We start from the raw sequence: 20,505 nt of genomic DNA, 5'->3' as shown, positions 1-20,505 counted from the left end.
AAATAATATTGCTTTGAAAATTACTCAAATTTTATGGCAGTAATTGAACCGCAAATTTCATAACACGGTTTAATGAGACACTCGCGAATTAAAAAATGGCAGCGTTAGCGCAGGGAAACTTCAATGTATCGTTTCTACTAATTGGAATATTGAATTTGTTATCTCTTCGGTGCTTACTAACTCGTGTTTATTGCTGCAAAATTGCACGACGCTTTTGCCCGCTTTCGTGAGTTTTCGAAAACACCATTTTTCAAATAAGCCTTCAAATCTTAATCGATCGGTAACGAGACGTCGGTATTATGCAAAATCTACGTGGAGCACCACACGCGAGAGAGAAAATTTATTACGAGAGAAAAATTGAATTTTCCTATTTCCTCATTTGACAAAATCTTTGGAACTTTACTACAGGAACGATAACTTTTCATCACCATTTCCGCAGTCGAATATACCCCCGGTAAATTTGACAGTGGATTTCACGCTAAATATTGCCGTTTAATTATCTCCCACGTGCGCATCGAAAGATGCGTTTCTCAATAATCGAACGAGCTTGAGTTTCAAAATTTGAAATGAAAATCGACTTTGCCCGAGCAAAGTCGATTGTGGTCGTCCGTCTGAAAGCCGAACGTCTTTCGAGGAGAGATCCTCTCGACCATGTACGCCACGCGGAGCATTCGTTATTTATATTATAAGCGAGTAGTAGTTACGTATAGCACCGTACGGACGGACGGTAAGGGATGGAAAACGTTGGTGGGGGATATTGTGAGTAGTGCCTAGCGTGCGATGAAATTCAATAGTGGGGGATGGAACCGTGGATTTTTAGATGTAACGCCACCTAAACGAAGGCAGGTGCACGGCCCTGGAGAGGGGATTGAGCAGCGGGGGAGGGGGTGGGGGAAGCCGAGCCGTGAGAGGGGATATATTCGTACGGATGCTTGGAAGATGTGGGGGGAAGGGCGGGAAGAGGAGCGACGGTCTGGCCGGCAGCGCGCGTCGAGGGTGAGGTGTACGTGAATCCCGGTATGTTGTGGAATAAAGGTACGAGAAAGAGGGAGAGGGCGAGAGAGAAAGAGAGGAAGCGAGAGGGGAGTAGGGGCGTAAGAAGGGAGAAAACTGTGTGAGCGTCATAGCATTGGTCATAGCCCGTGTCTCGCGCGTTGGGTGTAGGAGCGAGTAAGATGCCTGAGAGTTGCCCGACAGGCACGTACCTATGGAATTGGCGCAAATAACTCAAAGGCCCGAAAGTTTTTTCCGATGAGCGAACGAGAGAAAATTGCTGGGTCATACTTATTAAATAAAGTGGTCGTGTTTACGATGGCAAATTGAATGGCTCGGAGCGATGCTGCGATGAGGAATTTATACTTGAAAGGGAGTAATGGAAAGGAAGAAATTGCAGCAATTCTCAGCGCGGACTCGAGCTGTCACGTGAATTTTTATTGCGCAAGAATTCAACTGGCGAATATTGACGAATCGACTTCGGACCCACGAATGCAGCCATTTTGGAGAAAAATAATGGAACTCGTTGGTCGGAGTGATCATTTCTGCTGGAGAATGCGAAACAACGTTGTTGTCAGAGCTCAGGCGAAAAGAGCACCTTTTAAATGAGCGACGTTACGCCGTCCCTGGCTTCACTTCTTTCTCTCTTTCCCCTTCGTCCATTCGTTCTCCTACTCTCTCATGCACATGACTCGTATCTTTAACGGTCTCCCTCACTCCCATGGCCTGTGTTACCCCTCGATATCAGAGTTGCGTACCAGCCCGCAGCAGCAGCCAGTCAGCCAGCCTTACCATCCAGCCAGAGCAGTGGCAGTTTGACGCCGGTCGCGCAGCCAGCATGGCTCGATCGTTTAATCAATTTTTAGTATCAAGTCCCACGAAATTTACCAGGCAAGTTTGACCGCGTTGGAGTGACATTTTTCTCGAGTTATTCTGTACCTTCGGTGCCCACGAAAGTTTACAGTACGGCGTAGCCGATAGAGGAGCGAGGAAAATTTAGTAATGAAGGAAAAAAACGGGATTCGAACAACACGATCGAGGCAAAACATTGGAGAGCCTTGTGCAGCCTTCACATAAGATGTCTGTTAACTCGCGCTGATTCTCCTCGTTATTCGCCAGATGCTAAGAACTCGCGTCGAATACAGGCTAAAAGTATCTACGCCTTCTCAATGGGTCTGTCGATGTCGCATTTCAATTGTTCGCGAACATTTGATCAATTTTTTTCCCCTCTCACGGTTGTACGCGTCGTGAGACAGCGCGACGGAACGAGTTTGTGTTAATGTTGACACGCGATATCATTAGTGACATAAATATTCGATTAACCGTTTCGTGAATATTTCACTCCCGTGGACGTATTTATCGGTGAAGCGTGGTGTAATTCGTTCGCGTGAGACTTGCGAGTGCGATGATTCAAAGTGAGCGTCATTTTTGCCCCGTGTTATACAATTTCGGCTGCTACGTCACAACGAAGTAAACAAAAAAATCTTTTCAATTACCACAGCAATAAAGCTAAGAAAATTTGAATAATAACAGTTGTAATAGTCGAAGAGCAAGGCCGGACGACAAAGACACTTTTAGTCAAGTGTCCATTGAAAAACTCAAGACAATATCTTCCCTACATTGCGACGACGGTGAGTTTATCTCTCTTCCTCTCCCTGTGTAATCAATCCGGACGATAGCAAGTAAAAAATATAATGCCGCGTCTTCGCTTTGATAGTTCTTAAGCGCGAGGCTTTTGTCTTTGGCGCGATTTCAAGGCAGGCACACTCGCGCGCGTGGTACATGCTTCAATGTTGAGGGCGCGTTGTATACAGAATACGGAGCGAAGCCGGTCCTTTCATGCCTCGCAAACCAGTGACGTATCAAAGTTTTCATCGGACCCTTCGACTCCCTTTTGCTGGAGGGCAAACTCCTTTCATCGTTCATCAGGAAAAACCTCTCAGTTATTCCTTTTCGTCTTCGGGCACCCGTCTATTCGGCCTGCCAAAACCATTTAAAAGCTCTGGAATGAGAGCACAAAGATGATGCGTAGCTTTTACTCCGAAATCGTTCTTACCGTAATTCCGTCACAATCCGTATGGTTATTGGTGAATTTCAATGGCATTGATATGCCATTGAAACTTCCTGTTTGTATGGATAATTCCGTGGATTCCAATTATCACGAGGAACTGGAAATTCAAACTATAAAAAGATGTCAACACTGTTTTTGACATATTTTCGTGATTGAATGAATGACCTTTTGTTATAGTTAGATGTGAATAAACGTGAAGATAACATTTGGAGAAACTCGAATTGAAAATATCGATTAAAAAATCTGCTCTGGTAAAGGTTGCGTCTTGCTGAGAACTTCCATTCTCCATTTGTCTCATTTTCCATTCTCACTCTCATATCCATTGCATTTACGAACACCTGTTCACGAATCTGTTGAAAGCTTCTAATTTAAGACTGCAACGAAAGTGTTTCGAAAGTCCACGAGTGTTCTCGACTGCATAGTGCACGAGAAAAACGTGGGCTTTTTAGACACTGAAAGCGAATAGAACACTCCAGATTAAAAGGCGACCTCGATACATGAGAATCCATGCTTTTTCGTCTTTTTTTTTTACGACTCGGACGCATTCCTTTGTGACCCAAGAATCGTTCGCACATGGGAACATTCCAGCAGTCCCTTTGATGTTGCACGCCTTGAAATAATGAATGTCGAAGTCAGAAAAATGTCGGTCTGAAATCTTCCTAAAGCTGTAGGTTAGTATCATCGCGATCGAGCTTTCATGGAAGCCAATCGATAGTGATTTTGTATCATGAAAATTTAACTCTCAAAACTCTATTTTGTCTATTATTTGATAGTTATATTTTGTGCAATAGCACACAAATAAAATAATGGGAAATCGATTTGACTGAAAATTTAGATTGATATTCGACTGAAAGAATTTTTTGTACTTTATCTCAAAATGTATGATACAAAAGTTTTTCATTTTTCGTTTCGTTGTGTGAGAAATAACTGCTCAGCTGCTTCATCTTCGTTATCAAATTCCTTTCTCACCAATGGCGTTTCTTTCTCGTACAAAGAAACGTGAATTTCCGGTATAGATACTAATAAAACGAATGTCCGCATTCCCGGATAGCAGGTGTATTTTTTAGGGAACGAGGCGCACACGGAGAAATGTGACTTTAGGGAGAAACTGGTTGGCTTTAACTTGCTGCGCTCTCCTTTAACACAAGCGGAGTAAAAGGGTGTATACATCGGCTATCCGGTGTGCGAACACCCTCGTCAAGACTTATTCGTCGGGGTCGCAGTAAAAATTCCGCATTTGCAAGCGAGGGGGTTATTAGGTGGGGAGATTTTCTCTCTCTTTCTTTATTTGACTTACCCGCGTGAACGAGAAAGAGAGAGAGAGAGCCAAACGAAAAGATGATGCAAGAAGGCTGGTCGGCAAAAAAAACTGCTGTGCAAGCATCAGCAGTTGAAGACAAGGAGAGGACGAAAAGAGATAAGATGCGAAAGTCGTAGCTCGAGGAAAAGTGAGATGGAAGAGGGCGGAAGAATTGATGTACAGCTGTCCGCGACTACGCTCTTCCTTAGCAGATCAAAATATGCATGAATTAATGAAAACGTGGACGAATGCGAGGGAAAAGGAGGGAAGCGAAAAAATCTCGAATACACCGGATGAGAAAATGCAAAAAAACGACTATGCTTTTCAAGAATTATGCAATACGATAATAATTCTGCACCTTGTGCATTCATTACAATACTAATACGAAATAATGCGAAAATTTGCACAAACAATGCGCATATCGAGGTGAACAATTCGTATAAAAAGTATTAATTTTTTAGAAACGATTATTTTGAATGAAAAAAGAGCTTAAAGAATACGATTTTTAATACGTCGTCACGTAAAAATGTTGGGAAAAAATGCTGCACGAGAGGAAAATAATAATGAGAAACTTCCAAATAATGCAAAGTAAGAAAATAAAGAGTCTCACTTCTAACAGAATAAAATATTTTCCAATAAGCGAAACTTAATTGAGATTTATTTCATAAAACTCTGCTCAAACGGCTATTCGACAAAAATGTCCAAACGCCGAGCTCGTTTCACCCGAATCAGAAGAGATTCTGTGACGCGGATTCCAATTATAGCATCAACCATATATTTCATAAGTCATGTACACGGTGTAGAGTTTCCAGGATGATTTTTCTGAGAAACAAGACTCTCGAATGCATCCGAATTGCACAGCTCGTAAGCCCGAAAGCAAGAAGTGATTTTCCTGTCTCGCGTACCAACATTTTCTCCACGGTGAAAGCGAATTCGCAACACGGAGCTTTGCTTTGGAAGACTCGAGAAGGAAGCTTCGAGTTCATATGAAATTAGATGAAAACTCATTTCGGATATAATTCGACAAGCGTTATTCGGCTGAAGCGAAATTAAAGATAATACATTTTTTGCATGTTAGCAAGAATTTGAATTTATGAAAATCCGCATCGAGTCTCGTACGCGCGGTAATAAAATTTTCATGATCAAAAGCTTTTGTGTCGCGAGGAAGATTATTATAAATCTACAAACTGTAAAAGTATCATATTTTTGTTGAAATCTTTAAAAACGTCAGTCAGAACTCCATGATGAGAATAAGATGAGTACAAAGAGAGCCTCGAGAGAGGTAAAAAGGATGTCTCGCAAACGTTCCATCTCGTGGTGGAGTGCTGTTACGACGCTTCATGGTACGAGGCATCCGTGGCATGTAAATCCGGAAAATTTCAGGTCAGAATTTATGGTCACGTCAGGTATATAGTTTTGTCAGCAAAGGACAATCTTTTTCTAGAGTGCCGTATCGTTTCAGTCAAACTAACCGAGTCGCTTCAAAAAGTATACAAAAAAATTCTTTGGCCCTCTGGCCAAGTCCTGGAGAATAAACACGCAATCTTTTCCTTTTCCAGGACTCAACAAAATCCGACTTTCCATATTTACTGACGGAAAAGCAGAGATTCCTATGCGAGCTTGAATAAAAAATGTATTTTTCTCGCCATCGTTTTAGAATTATCGGTTATATTTCAAAAGCAGCCTTGAAATTCCTACGAAAAATTCTACGGCAACAAACCCTATTAAAAGTTTCTACAATATTCTTCGTTATAATTAAAATACATATTTTCATCAGAAAACAAATTATTTCACAAGCATCGTGTATTCTCGAAACTTCGATCAAAGCATCGCGTCATCGCGTTAGTCAACACTAATTCCTCTATCTCAATCGCAACATGAGAAAATTTTCATGATTCGCCGATGTATCAAGTGCGATAAAAATTTTAATTCGTGACGGACAGTTTGATCACGCGGCGCAATATTTACATCGATTGCTTGCCAACCTTCCATGTCGATAGGTTAACCAAACTATATGCGACTAAGACGTGAATGAATCCGATATCTTTTTCTTTCTTTTTCTTTTTGCATTCGCTCATTAGTACAATGTCGCCTCAGTGAGGTCATTCACGAAGCAGTATACTTGTTACAGAAATACAAAATGAGCGTAAACAGCGTAATTCATCAAAATTGGTACTGCAAAGAGTCACGATTTGCGTCTTTTGTTTAGTTATCGCGTTGAATAGCATTCCGTGCATAAATTTCTACGAGAGTTTATACAATGTAAGCTGATGCATATTATTCTTAACTCATTCACAAGCGACGCTACGTCAAAATAATTGTATTCACGTAACACGTGTCGACGAGATAGTATATGCGACGTTGTCAATAATCGATCGGCCTTCCAGCGATGATAATTGAGCGTATTCTAATGAAAGCAGCGGATGGGCCAAAGTCAGGAGGAAAATGGAGAAGACACATCCGTAAATGTCGCATAAGTCATCGCGATAATTCAGAACGATGAAAACTGTCGTGTAAAACCTGTTAAATCGGTTGTTTAACTCATGATAATTTTTTAATTGAGAAATAAAAATATTCGAGGATAGTGGGTTCTATCATATTTTTCTTCTATGTTACGAAACGGTTTTAATCCCAGATAACAAATTTGCAACGTTCTGCGCTCGGCTAGTATTGTGCAAACTTTTTTCCACGTGTACATCGTCCGCGATCAATACGACCGTAGTTTTTTTTTTTTTTTTTTTTTTGCAAGGAAAACAAATATCACAGGATTCGAATAACATTTTTACTGATCGAACAAATAGAGAAATAGAGAAAATTCGATGAATTCATAAACCCCATAAAAGCCCAGCGGTATGAAATGACGAAACTCTCTCGCTTCGGATATTTGGACATCGAGCAATATTTGCGACGAGCTTCGTGTGAGAACTCTTGCGAAACAATAACTCGAAACGCACGTCGAACGAGCAGAGATTCGCTCGTGTGCAGTGTTTTTGTTGCAAGCGTGATTCGAAAGGCGCGTTCATTAAACGGACGCCCTTGGTAATTGGTTCGTCTATGATAATGATGGTGTTGCGCATAGGGAGATCGATGCCCCGTGATACTCCACGTAATAATTCGTTTTACGACGGACATCCGGCAAATTAACGAGATACAGAGGTGGAGGTTATGCCGAGACCAATATCGGGGAGCGAATAATAAAGGAGATGTAAAGTATCGTCGATAATAAACGATCATTATTACATTGCAACGAAGCACGTGCTTTCAATTAAAAACTACAACGAGCTCAGCGCAGTTTTACTAATTTTGTTACGCGGTGATCGAGAAACATGGAATGGGCGGTATTCGTATGAGGATATTTCTGATTTTCCGAGTGCGCGTGTACACGGCACGTGGCACGTTTGAAAACGTACTGATTTGCCTCGCTAATAATCGTTGTGACTTTATATCGGCTATTTTTCATATTCAGCGATCGGTGAATTCCATGTTTTTTCTCAATATTTGCACGAAAATTCGCTTTCATATATACTTTGATATTTTCAATATTCCATATCGTTTGCAATGCTAAATAACGATCGATAACAATTCTCCCATATTTTTATATTCCACACACGAATTCGTTTCCCAATAATTTCATTACCTCGATAATTCAGAGCAGGGTATAGTATTTCGTAGCTGCGACTACTCGTTTTTATTCCCGCTTCGGTCATTCCGGCTGCCCGGCAGCCATATGATCCCAGGAATTTGCTGGAGGAATATAAGTAAAGAGGAAGGAAAAAGCAGGTAACCCGGAGAGCCGACAGGCCGCATACCTGCTCTCGGCTCTTGTATTTCTACCTGCCGGTATAAACTCTGCCTCCCGTTAATTAAACGCCATTGGTCCCAGCCCGAGGAGCCTGAACGCACAACCTGCAAAATAGATGAGCCACGCACAAGCCCGGTACGCTTGAAACCGGTGGGGGAAACGCGTCATCAACATCTGATTTGCTTTGTTGTGAATCGGGCCTAGACTCGAGAACCAACAACGTTACACTGTGACAGAGACAAAAAGGGAGAGAAAATCAGAGGCGAAGATCGAGGAGGGGGCAGAACGAGAGAGCTCAACGTTTGTGTTGTGTGTGTATGTGAGAATGATCCCCTCGCGCGTGCAGCAAATACCGCTCGCGATCCGCGAGTAGGTCGAGCCACGCCCGTCGACTTCCATCGTTAACGGAACGGGAGGGGAAGCTCCACGCTCCTTTTAAACGTGCCGAAAAAACAAAAAATAACTCTCCAAATTCCGATGAACCGATCGTCGAAAACGGCTGACCGATTGCACTGCCAGATATTTTCATCGAAATGAGGAAAATCGTATGAAATACGCGCGGCTCTTGTTTTGACTGAGCGGAATTTAGAAAAATAGAATCTGCCTGCTCACCACCCTCGCTTTTCTCGATCGCTTTGATTGTTTGTAGAATTGAATAAAACACGTTGATTCAAATGGGAAAAGAATTCGTTCGCGGCTTCCGCCGAGATTTTCCCCGATGGTCGACCCCTCTGTTTATTTTATTTTTCTCGAATTCCAATGTTCGATAGACCCGTTAGAAAATAATGACGAAAACGACGGGATGGTGTTTCTGGGAAAACTGTACTGGAGTTTCGAGTGGCACGTCGCGTGGGAAAAGGGATTAAAATATCGTTAATGCTCCGGAGCTCTAAACCGGAGTTTTAACGACTCCGTCAGCGTACTCGTCCCTTAATTTAATCGAAGAGGAAAATACTCCCTACGAAGTCTTAAGCACCAAAATTTGAGCCTCCATAACACACTTCTTGATAACCTTTTTATCCGAAACAAAAATACTCCCAAGTTTTCACGTTAAAACTACCTCGCCGAGGCTGCTAGAGCTCGAAAGCAGATTTATCCAAAAGTGCGTTTAAAAAACTGATCGACGCAACAGAGTTGAAAATACCTTGGAACACAACGGAGCGACGTTGAAACTCTGACTTTTATTATTCCTCAAAAAATATTCCTCGCATCTCTCACTTCCGGGGTTTCGGGCACACGAGACCCACGCCGAATGGAATCAAACTATAAACCTCGTTACGTCACGTCGACTTTTATTGTATCAGAGTCAGAAGGCTGTGGCTGCACTTTCGCAAAGACACGTTAACGTCCGTCTGGGATATTGCAATCGAAATATTTTCCTCGTCCATCCATACGGACTTGCGGGACTCTAACAATGTGTCACATACACCGCGCACACAATATATTTACATGCATGTAGCAGGACGTCTGGAGTTGAAAAGAGCGTGGGCAAGATAAAGTCAAACACAGAGGCGGGTTTGTACGTCGTCTAGATACGGAAATGCTATATTTGCTGAGGATAAAGTACACACGAAAAGCGTGTGCAGGGCATCGAGCACATTACACGCCTACGTGTCTCATTGCGCGTACGTGTACGAGTCTTTGAGCGTAATATAGGGAGTCCGACACGTGTTCCGTGACGTTCAATCTTCTCGAAAAATCTTTTGATATTGTGTATATATGAAAAGGCGAAACAGCAGTGAGCAGCTGCCTCCCGGAATATTTCGTGAGTTGTACATTTGACCGCGATGCTTACGCATTCCCATAAATCTCAATCGTAATAATGATTGAAACGAAAAAATAAGATTGCGCTTTGATGTGAATTTCACTTCCATCTTTCCGGGGACGAGGCTTAAAGTTTGAAGACGAAAAATCTTCGCATCGATATTCTACAGAATCGCGAAATCTAAACGTGCCAATAAAAATTACTCCCAAATCTCGTCCCTGTCGAAATCTAATGGATCTTTCGCCCGCCACGACGGATATATCTGGGTTTAAATCTTCGTAAAAGAAAATACTCGTAGAGCAAACGGCAAAAAGGTTAGTGAACGTGACGTCAAGGCCTTGACCACCCGCGCTCGCGAGCCATCTCAATCGCACGAGCAAAGTCAATCTTTTGCTTTTGCTCTGCTCCCTTCTTACTCTTTTCTCTTTTCTCGCGGAGTTGTTTCTTCGGTTCAACGAGCACGAAGAGAGCCACTCCTTGAGCCGTGCGATCACGCACGAGTTTCTGTTCTGGGGAGACATATCTGCAGGCTTTCGAAGCCCCCGTCGATGCTCTAACTGTGTACATCGACGTCTCGAGTTGGCACGTCCAATTGTAGCGGTTAACTTCTATCAACTTACCTGAACTCGCGAAATATCGGGAATCATCGATTTTCAATCGCGCGTCAACTCGATATTTCGAAAAATTAAAAAAACACGAGAAAAATCGTTACGTTCGAGAAATCTGGGCATGACACTTCATGAACGAATGCGATTTGAATTTTTTTGTCCAGTGATTCGAACACTATCGATGACATCACGTGTAGGATTTATTATGGAACAGGGATTTCGTTCCCTAGCTATGTGGAAGCGGCGTGTAAAGTTCTATAAATGTAGGAGAAAGATATTTGAGAGAAGAGGACAAATGAAAATGTTGTGAGCACCCACCCAGCGGGCTACAAACCATAACGAAGAGTTTTTCCAGATGTCACACGTGCTTTTCCGAGCATCCTTGTTCTCTCTTTTCCTTTCCTTTGCTCATCAATTTTGGCGTATCTTATTTTTCAGCTTTATTACTTTGGTGTCCTCTTCTCATCTGGTGATTTGTGTCGCAGTGTGTATGGGCGAGTCACGCGAGTACAACTCATCGTCATGAACTCATGTGAACTCATCGGTTCGCGTTTCTCATTGACCTATATGAACATGAACGTGAAACTTACGAGAGCTGCAACAGTTTATTTATGGATCGAGGAAGCCAGAGTAATTCGAAGGAATGTTCGTATTTTTACTTTCTGTGCACGACCTTCGTTTCGAGAGCACTATGAGTAATCAGACTTGAAAAAAAAAAAAAAAAAAAAAAAAAAAAAAAAAAAAAAAAAAAATTGAAGATGTTTGGAAGTGTTTTTCGAGTGTGCAAAATATGAGAAAACATTTTATCGCACTGGATTGAATGGTGCAGCATTTTGTTCGCCAACGAAGAACCAATCGACACTTTAAACCGCGTGTGCTGCGAAATTTTTGCACCTCTGCACTCCCCATGAGGTTTACCTCGCGAATTTTCGAAGCCGAAAAAATCTAGCGACGTGAGCATTAAAAAGAAGATTGCTCGATCTAACGAAGCAATAAAATGAGGAATGAACATCGAAACGAGATTTGTTTCCGGTCACGTATTGCACACACGTGTCTGTCTGAGAAGATCGTCCAGGCTTAATTGTAACAGAGGAAAAGCTGAGGAAAAATTGAGAGAGAGAACGAGATACGCAACGTCGAAAATCCTTCCTATGCATGCGCACGTACAACGGCACTGCGCCTATACGTGCAGGTGAATGTGCGTCAGTGTAGTCTACTCAACCGTCAGGGAGCTGAGCTTGCACGTTCTCATAGAAGCTATATACACATGAAATGCGTTTGCTTAAAGACGGAGGTGGTTGAGGAGGGAAGAGAAAAAAACTCGGGGATTTAAACTAATGAATAAAAAAATAATTGCTCACGTAAGCGAGCATTTCCATTCACTCCCATCGAAAAATTCATTGATCGTCCAAATAATTTAGTGTGTCCCTTGAACTTTGAAAATCAGCCACTGCATAAAGTTGCGTTCGTATAATAAGAACCTCTCGCTTTCCATGCGGCCAATGAATCCTTGAATCGATATTGCCCCGTCGACGTACCGAGTACTCGGATTTTCATAATAATTTGCGACGTATAATCGAGGCGGTGCATAGCAGCAAGCTCCAGGTGGAAGTCTCGATGATTCGGGATTGCGAATTTACGAGGCTGCTGCTGCCGTACGTAGAACATGACGTGAGCTACTTGAGGATGTTCGTTGGAGGGTTTGGGATGCTTCCGCACGTTACACCCTTTGGGCCCTTCGCATGCCGTAGCTATTCGTTGTATACATCCCCAGAGGGTGTAAACTGCCTCGTTAGATCGTGTGAGACAAACGCACACGTGGTTGCGAGGAACCCTGAGCACAATTACGTTTGCCACATTGAGGCAGAGGACGCGGTAACTTGGGTGGATATGGCGAAACCTGGCAAACGAGAATCTCGAGGGTCTCGCTGTCTGGACCCCGAAACGGGTACTCGGTATTCGTAAGAGCTATCACCTCGAAATACTAGCTAAACCCATTAACACCGAGAGATGTATCGTCCCGTATATAGGAGAGGTTATAACGATATATTGCGATTTATACCTCTGCCGAGGGATTTGCGACAACAATTGAGAAAATCGAGTAACACACGAGAACGAATTTTACGAAACGTACGAACATTGCTATTCAGGATGAACAAGCGTGAGATATCCGATTTTTTACGCAAATTTCATAGCCTTCAACTCCCAATTTACTCGGAACGGATATATAAATAAAAATTGTTTGAGAATACATTTTCCATGGAATGGACGCGTATTCACTTCGCTTAGAATTTCATGTTGAAACATATTCCAGTGCTTATCGCTACGGTTTCTCTATCGAAGCATTAAAGGAGTCTTTTTGAATTGAATACAAGAAAAGAATACGCATCGCGAGAAGCGCTCGTCGCCGAGCTGTGTACACGGGTGAGATTTTCATAGACTAAAAATTGATAAAGAAAAAAGAGATGCACTTGTCTGAAATCTGAGAGGCTTCGAAGTGTACTAAAAACGTAAAAGTCGTAGAACCGCAATATCTTCAAACGAGGCTAGCTCAAGGAGCGGGAGATAAAGAAACCGAGAGGGGCAAAAAGGACGAGCGCGGACGCGGTTGAATAGAAAAGAGAAAGAATATGTGCTGAGCGCGAGATCAGATTCGCGGGCGCAGAGACTGAAAGAAGCACTTTGCTTTTCCACATAAGAAAACGTGACACTCTTTCAACGCTCCTACAAGATCTCAGTTTTATCTGAACTCTTGCCGCGATACACGCATGGCTCCGCGTTAAGGCATCAAGATTTTCCGAAATGATGTACGCAGTTACGTGGAGCTTTTATCTCGAAGCTTTTTCGACTTATTCCTCAATCGCGTTAAAACGACTTTGTCATTCATCCGGTTAAAAATCTTTTTCTGCTGCTGTAGTACATGCGTAAATGATTATAAACTTTTTCGAGGTGTTTCATTGCATGGATTCTACATAAATTTATGAGCTCGCGAAAGTCTGCTCGCTTCAATTGTGTTTGAGTCACTATAGAGGTCGTCGATCGCTTCCGTAATCTCAATTCCAGACACTCGAGTATCATATTTGGAAAAAAGTTGTGCCCTAATCTTCGGAGACAAACTTTGGCGGGGTAAAAGCAGCCGGAACTTTGTCAAAGGACTCGAAGACGCAGGCGAGTCTTGTGCATGCTTTCTTCGGGGCCTCGTAGAGCGAGCAACGCAAATGAAAATAAAAAGATTTAGCCAACAAAACTCCTGACCTAACGAAGTTCGATGCTCTAACGAATTTATAGATTTAACAAAAAAAATATCGATCGTTGACTCGTCTCATTACCGGAAGATGTTTTCGAGCACAACAAACCGCTGACAATGAAATTTGACTCGATTGGTTATTATTTTCAGTTCTGAGAAGATTTTCGAACTTATTTCAGCTCGAGAAAATCGCTACTTCTGAAATTGTAAATACTTCAGAGCCAAGTACTTGAGGAAACGTATGTAAGTTTGTATGTCAAGCGTTATTAGAAAGCTGGCATAAGCTCGTTGGAGCGTACACGTCTATCGCTGACAATGTGTAAAATAGAATATATTTACATGCCGGGAACATGATCCGTCGAGCGAGTTGAGAAGAGAAACGCGTCTGCGACTATGAATTCTCGCGAGGCATTTGTATAGCTCAGCTGTATATGCGATAGCACAAAAAAATCAGCACAAATATACAAAGTGTTGTCGGTATGCGCATGTACGCCCGTTATACTCCGAAGCGTTTTCGATCTGCCCGCTGCATCCTCATCTCGCCAAGCTTTTACGTCCATTGACACCAATCAACGCGGAAACGCGCTCGCGTTTCGTCTCCGCGTGTCCTCGACGACGTTTCTCGCTGCGCGGATCTCTCTCGCAAATAGCAGCATCGTCTTCAATTACCACATACGTTACCGCGCGGACCGTGCACAACTCGAGAACGTGCTTACCCGTTTAAGCCAACGCTGTATTCTATACGGATTCTAGAGTATAGCTTGGATCAAAAGTAACTCGCGTCTCGAGCCTATAACACACAAGTTTATTTATTCTATCTTAGATGCGCGTGACGCTCGGGTTCGCAACGTTGGAGACCAACGAAATGATCTCAAAAAACCCTCCAATAATTCCAGTAATTCAACAATTTCGTTTCCTGTCGAATTTGCAATTCGTAGTTTTTCAACCTGCGCTGATACTCGAGAAATAAAAAATCGGTCAATTACGAATGTTTTTTTCGTTCATTTCGTTGGAATCCAACGTTGCAAACTTCAACGTCGTCTTAGATGCAATCCTCGTAATGCTCAAACGCATTACCGTTGCCAATAGGTTACTGTGATGACATAAGAGCGGAGCGTCATTTTACAATTCTTTTGTCCAAACAAATAAATACAATTCAGGCGTTGAATACACTAACCTTTGCACCTTCCGCATGATCCATGGACGCACGGTTTTCTTTGACTGATATTTGAATATCGTTAAACAACTATAAACTTTTTTTTTATACTCATTTAAATTTTTATACTCAAAAAAATTTTTTTTTTTATTCGTTCGACTTTGAATTTTCCGAAAAAATGATAAAATGGAATTTTTTCAAAATCCCTCCTCTTTTGGTATTTATTTAAGTTTTCATTTTTTGTCGAATTTTCTTCTTTTTCCATAGCTTTTGTGCGCAGTGAAGCTAGACTGCTTTTTTTCAATCACAAATTTCACAAGTTTTTGAAAAGTGTCCCATTTTGGCTCGACAAGTTCAGAGTCTCTTCAGGGCGCTATACGCGAGCTTCGGAAGAATGTTTTTGCGCACCGAAACCACAACTTCGTTATATACAAAATAGCGATTACGCAGCTCGAGAAAACTTCGTGATGTCGCAAAAGCTCCCACGCGAACGATGGATCGGCAGAAAATCGTTAGGTCTGTAAAGCGTAACGCCTTCGTCATGAATACATATGCGTGACACACATGCACCGCATCAAGTTTATTATAGCCCCACGCACCGGTTTAGAAATGTATCTCCAACGATACGAGAGGTATGACTTACCAATGCGATGCGTGCTTGTTATTTATGAACGTTACTCACGCTTCCTCTCGTTCCTCGTACTACATGTCGTCGCCACGTATTGTATGCGCTCTTTTGTTCCGAATCGAATGATCGAATCATAAAATGATGTATAGAACCGGAGGGAATGCTGGTAACATATTCGTGCAAATATCATGAATCTGTGGCACTGAAAAAAAAAGTGTGAAACACACTTTCCACGTCGATAAATTTGTTGGATATAATCTTTTTGGGTACGTTCATTCCGTTAACAACAAAATTTCGCTCAATAAATACGTAATTTTGGGAAAAAAGTACATTTTGACACTTTTTTTCTTGCTCCTTCATACCTTTTCGTGTTTTCTCGCTCCCTCTCATTCTTCCTATGTAGTACACTGTGAAAAATCGTTACAGATCCCTTCTAGCCTATCCGAGGGATTATGAGCATGGACATGTAAAGCGAAGCGGAGCTGAGTCGCGAAAAGTGTACGAGGAAGCCACAAATACGCGGCAACTTCGTTTTCTTTATGGCTTCGCAAGAGCCTATAACTTATGTCCTCCCTGTCCGTACGATTTTCCGAGCGTCCGACCTTCTCTTCGTCACTTTCGAATGGATATTTTCTGGCACGGTGAATCCTGGGCGGTGGGTGGAAAAAATTCGCTTTTATCTTTTTGTTCCGGCGCGGAGTAAACTTTCACGCTAGTAAAATAAAATTTTTACGAGCCTTCGACGGCAATGTATTTTAAAATGTGTTAAATCGTCGAAAAATCACATGAAAAAAGCATTCGATCCAGCCAAAGAGTATGCCATTCAACTGTTCGAATATTTTCAATAAACGTCACCGTTGAAATATCTTTCAAAAGTAAGATAAACATCCGGCTTGTAAAGGATTGACAAGCTTCGTTTATTAAGTGCATATCCGTTAAATGTGGAAATTGAAAAATAAAATTGTAGAAGCTAGTGAGGAGAATTTGTTGAGTATACATTCGTAATATATGCAAATCAGAATTCACGGTAAATTTTAATTAGTGAAGCTGCAATTTATGTACCCCGTGCATGTGTTGTACGCCAGCTTGTATGCCGTATAACTATACATCCGAAAAATAACTCGTTGATTCCGTCTATACCGTGTTTGAGGATATTTCATGACAGTCGAAGCGTAAATTTTCCATATGATTGCTAAAGCGTATTGGCATCGCTGTGAGCTCGTTATGATTCTGGCGTGTGTACAACGAGGTAGGACACGATTGAACGATCTGATCGATTAAATTTAACGTCAATACCAAAATATTCGATCCTTGTCGCTTTCACTTTGATTCGATTTCGGTTTATATTGCCGTCAAATAACGCCTCCGGCAATATGGAGTAAGAGGGGTCAAGTTTGTCGCGCGCGCGTTATTATCGTCTCGAATTAAATGCAATTGACGCCTCTCGTGTACTTTTGCCTATCAGAATTTTACGCTTGATATCGCCTTGTTGACTCGCAAATGCAGAATAAAATTACGATCACGAGTGAAAGCGCAAATTCTTGTCTCCGGTGAATCCAGGTCAATAAATTGGAAGCCAGGAGTGCAGCAGTTTTTCATAAAAAATCTAAAAACCGAGAGAAAGCAAAAATATAAACTGATTCGCTGTAAGAGCTTTTTCGTGTTGAAATAACGGCTCGAGACTGCTTGACATTCGAAATTGACAGTCTCGAAGTCTGAATATAAAAGCATAAAGAAATAAATGCTCAACAGGCACATAGCTGACCCTCGTAAAAGGGCTCCGCGATCGCCCAGTACTTCTTGCCATACTGTGAACGTGCCGTGGCACCGTGTAGCAGAGAAAATGAGGTACCGAGTAAAATAAGCTTGTCACGAGGAAGAAATGAATAAATTTTTTCTCGAGTTACAACGGCAACAGGGCTGACGTGTGTATATACGAGTTGACCGAGGAAGAAAAGCTTTCGAGAAGCTTCAATGGAGAGAGATTTCTGCAAACAGTTTTAAGCAAGACGCCCAGCAAATATGAATATAAATTGATGCGTATCCCCACAGACGTACATGCGGAAAATCTTTTCCCATTTTTCGAAACGTCTTCCGCTGACAGTTACACACTCGCTTTTTTCTCTTTCGTACCCTCGGGTGTGCTCGTTTCTCCACAAACCGCAGTATCACGATCGATGTGTATGCAAAAACTTTTGTAGGAACGGCTTGTGCTGTTGCATATTCACTTCGATCTGTCATTTGGCTTTCAGTTAAGTATTGATTCTCTGAAGTATTTATGTGCAATCGACTCATTCTTTAAGCAAAAATTCTTTTTTATAAGGACAAGTAATTTTCGTTGAGCATTGCCTTTATCCGGGCGATAAAATTCAGTCTGATTTCCATCACTTTTCTCTTTCCTCAATCCCTTTCATCTGTGGTACCGACATTTTGCATTGAATGTACAGATTTTACATATTTCCACGTCAATTAATGATTGGAAACGTTGACGTACCTCATGAATGAGTTATCAATCTGAGGTCATCAAATAGCTCTAACTCTGCTCTCTTACAAACTAGTCTGGAACGATGCCAGACGAGCTGGAGGAGCTTCAATCGTGACTGATTCCTAAAATTTAATAAATCAATGAATATGCATCATCGTTAATAAATGACGTGGGTGATCTTGAAGACCTCCGACGTAGATACGTTTTTGATGTCCCTTTTGAGGGTCTGCAGAGCGAAAGCGACTTTGTTTGGGTAACCTTAGATGGGCGGTTTCTTCGTCACACGCAGCTTAGTGGGTGCGCCGGAGTTTTTCTGATTGTCGGGGTCCCTGAAACCCAGTCAATGTAGCTGATTTAATTAGCATAAGTTTCTCACAGTTTCCCAGGATCCTGCTTCCACAAGTTCAGTGCTGTAACGAAAGAGGAAGGATGACGCGCCACAGGCGAGTCAAAGGGATCAGTTTAGTGTTTTTACGACCTCCTGGAAATCCATAAAAGGCATGCATGTGCAGCAACATGAGAAATAAAAATGACATAAAAGTGTCTGCATAATTTATTAAAGCGTCGACTGAACAAAGTCTGCCGAAGCTACAACCAATTCGACGGTTTTTCTCAACGAATTACTCGACGAATGAAAAGAGAAGCTTCGATACCCTCGAACAACCACGATACTTTTATTTTTCCATGGCCATCATATTTAACAGGCCGAACCTGCTGATTTCTCTCAGATTAGAAAACCCCGTACTCTCATAACTCTCGGATAATCTTTCCTTCCAACCTCCGAGTACATTTTTATTTTTCCATGCAAATGCGCATATATCCTGGTAATTTTTCTTTCCTTTTTGAATCACAACCGCGGCGAGCCTGCGAATATATATCCATGGAATTTCGTCTATCCCCTTCGCTTTCTCGCCTTTTTTCCATTGTTTTTCGCAGCTGCGGGGTGCGCCCACACGCGCACCCCCCTGCTCACCCATACACACGATACTTCGCTACTCCCTCGCTGTGCTATCGATCAGCCGGCACTTCATCACCACGGATGCACGGGGCTATGCCAACTCAAGCCAGCAATCCGGTCAGGCATAGAGTACCAAGAGACTTGTGTGCACACGGATCTATATACCTATGAATTTGTGCATATGTACGTTGCATTACATGTATCGAACGTCGGCCAGGAGAGCATCGACATTGAACGGAGCTTCGCGTACTTTATCGCGGCATGAACGACGGCTACACGTTCACCTATCGTGCGTACACATTTCTGTATAAATGCAGTGCCCATACGCGAGTACACTCTTTCATGCACAGCAGGGGGCATTTCATCTCAAAAAACGGCCACAACCATCCTCTCCGCTTTTTACACAATTCGGTCTGACTTGAATTGCACAAAAGTGAAATAAATTTTCTTTTCTCATTTTTCTTCACTCATTATTTCCATGACAAAGATTCGAGCTTGAACTAATTTCTTATGAAATGTCGAGTCTCCTCAAAATTGCGGGCGGTTCAATTTGTATTTTTATGCGAGTATGAACGACACCGTGTTAACACACGATTCTCAACAGTTTTTCAAGGGGGCTGCTATTCGAAACCTGGTCAATTGAAATTCTTTCGAATATCTGCGTATTGAACGATTGGAGTGAGAAGAAATATATTTCACGTATTTCGTTCCGGCGAGACGGTAATCGAAATACGAAAATTAGTTGGATCATTCGAGAAGCTGGTCGATTTCAACTGGTGAAATCTAATTACTGTTGCATCTCAGCTTGCAGTTTTCAATGTCTCGCTTCGTATTTAAGCACCAATCACCCTCTTCGTTCATTCATGGCTGCTCGAATGGGTGTAAGTATAAATGAACGAGCGTCGTCTCATTCGGTTTAATGAATTCCCAAATTAAAGGTAACTGATAGAACGAAAATGTAATATAATCGATCGAGTGAATTTAAGGATAGGAGTCGTAATGAAAATTCAATGTTTCACTGGGACTTCGAATCTGTTATATTAAGGTAGAACCAGAGAGACGAGCACTCTGTATTTTTTTACAGTTTTCGTCCTTAACAGCAGTGACTTGGAACGAAGCGTGGTAACAATTCTGAACATACGAATGGAGAATAGAAAAAGGAACAGCTTCGTGACACTTTTCGTCTGAACGACGAACTAAAAATTTCCTTTCAAACCCGAGTTTTGAGACTCCCAACTCGACGATAATTGAAAATAAGAAAATCTCAATCGACCAATCCATTGCATTAGCCAATAAGAGTCCGCTATTATTTTGTTTCTCGATTCTTTCGACGCGTGCATGATTTTCATCATCGATCTGCGACAGTTTCCAAATTTTATTTTCTCCCCACTAAAAAATTTCAAATTTCCAAAACTTTATGAAACATTTCCGGAAGTACGAGTTGAAAATTCACTCCGTGAAAATGCATGAGAGGGGCGGGTGGATGCTAAAT

The 20,505-nt window shown here is 42.0% G+C and overlaps 2 protein-coding genes across 4 annotated transcripts in view; one reads left to right on the top strand and one right to left on the bottom strand.

The window, feature by feature from the left end:
* Window positions 1-20,505, top strand: part of sfl (N-deacetylase and N-sulfotransferase sfl) — an 86,084-nt gene that overhangs the window by 120 nt on the left and 65,459 nt on the right. For 2 of the 3 annotated variants that reach the window (XM_043418006.1, XM_043418005.1), the window contains exon 1: window positions 1,801-2,624. The exons of the other annotated variant lie outside the window; for it this stretch is intronic. The gene's annotated coding sequence lies outside the window, so the exon portion shown is untranslated. Of the gene's footprint in view, window positions 1-1,800; window positions 2,625-20,505 lie in introns of those variants that run through there. 3 annotated transcript variants of the gene reach the window in all.
* The window catches only part of LOC122410027 (serine protease inhibitor 3/4-like), an 82,156-nt gene that overhangs the window by 44,848 nt on the left and 16,803 nt on the right, over window positions 1-20,505 (bottom strand). The window lies entirely within an intron of this gene.

This window comes from Venturia canescens, chromosome 4, assembly GCF_019457755.1.
Source record: "Venturia canescens isolate UGA chromosome 4, ASM1945775v1, whole genome shotgun sequence".
NCBI lineage: Eukaryota > Metazoa > Arthropoda > Insecta > Hymenoptera > Ichneumonidae > Venturia > Venturia canescens.
This window is presented reverse-complemented; position numbering and strand designations above follow the sequence as displayed.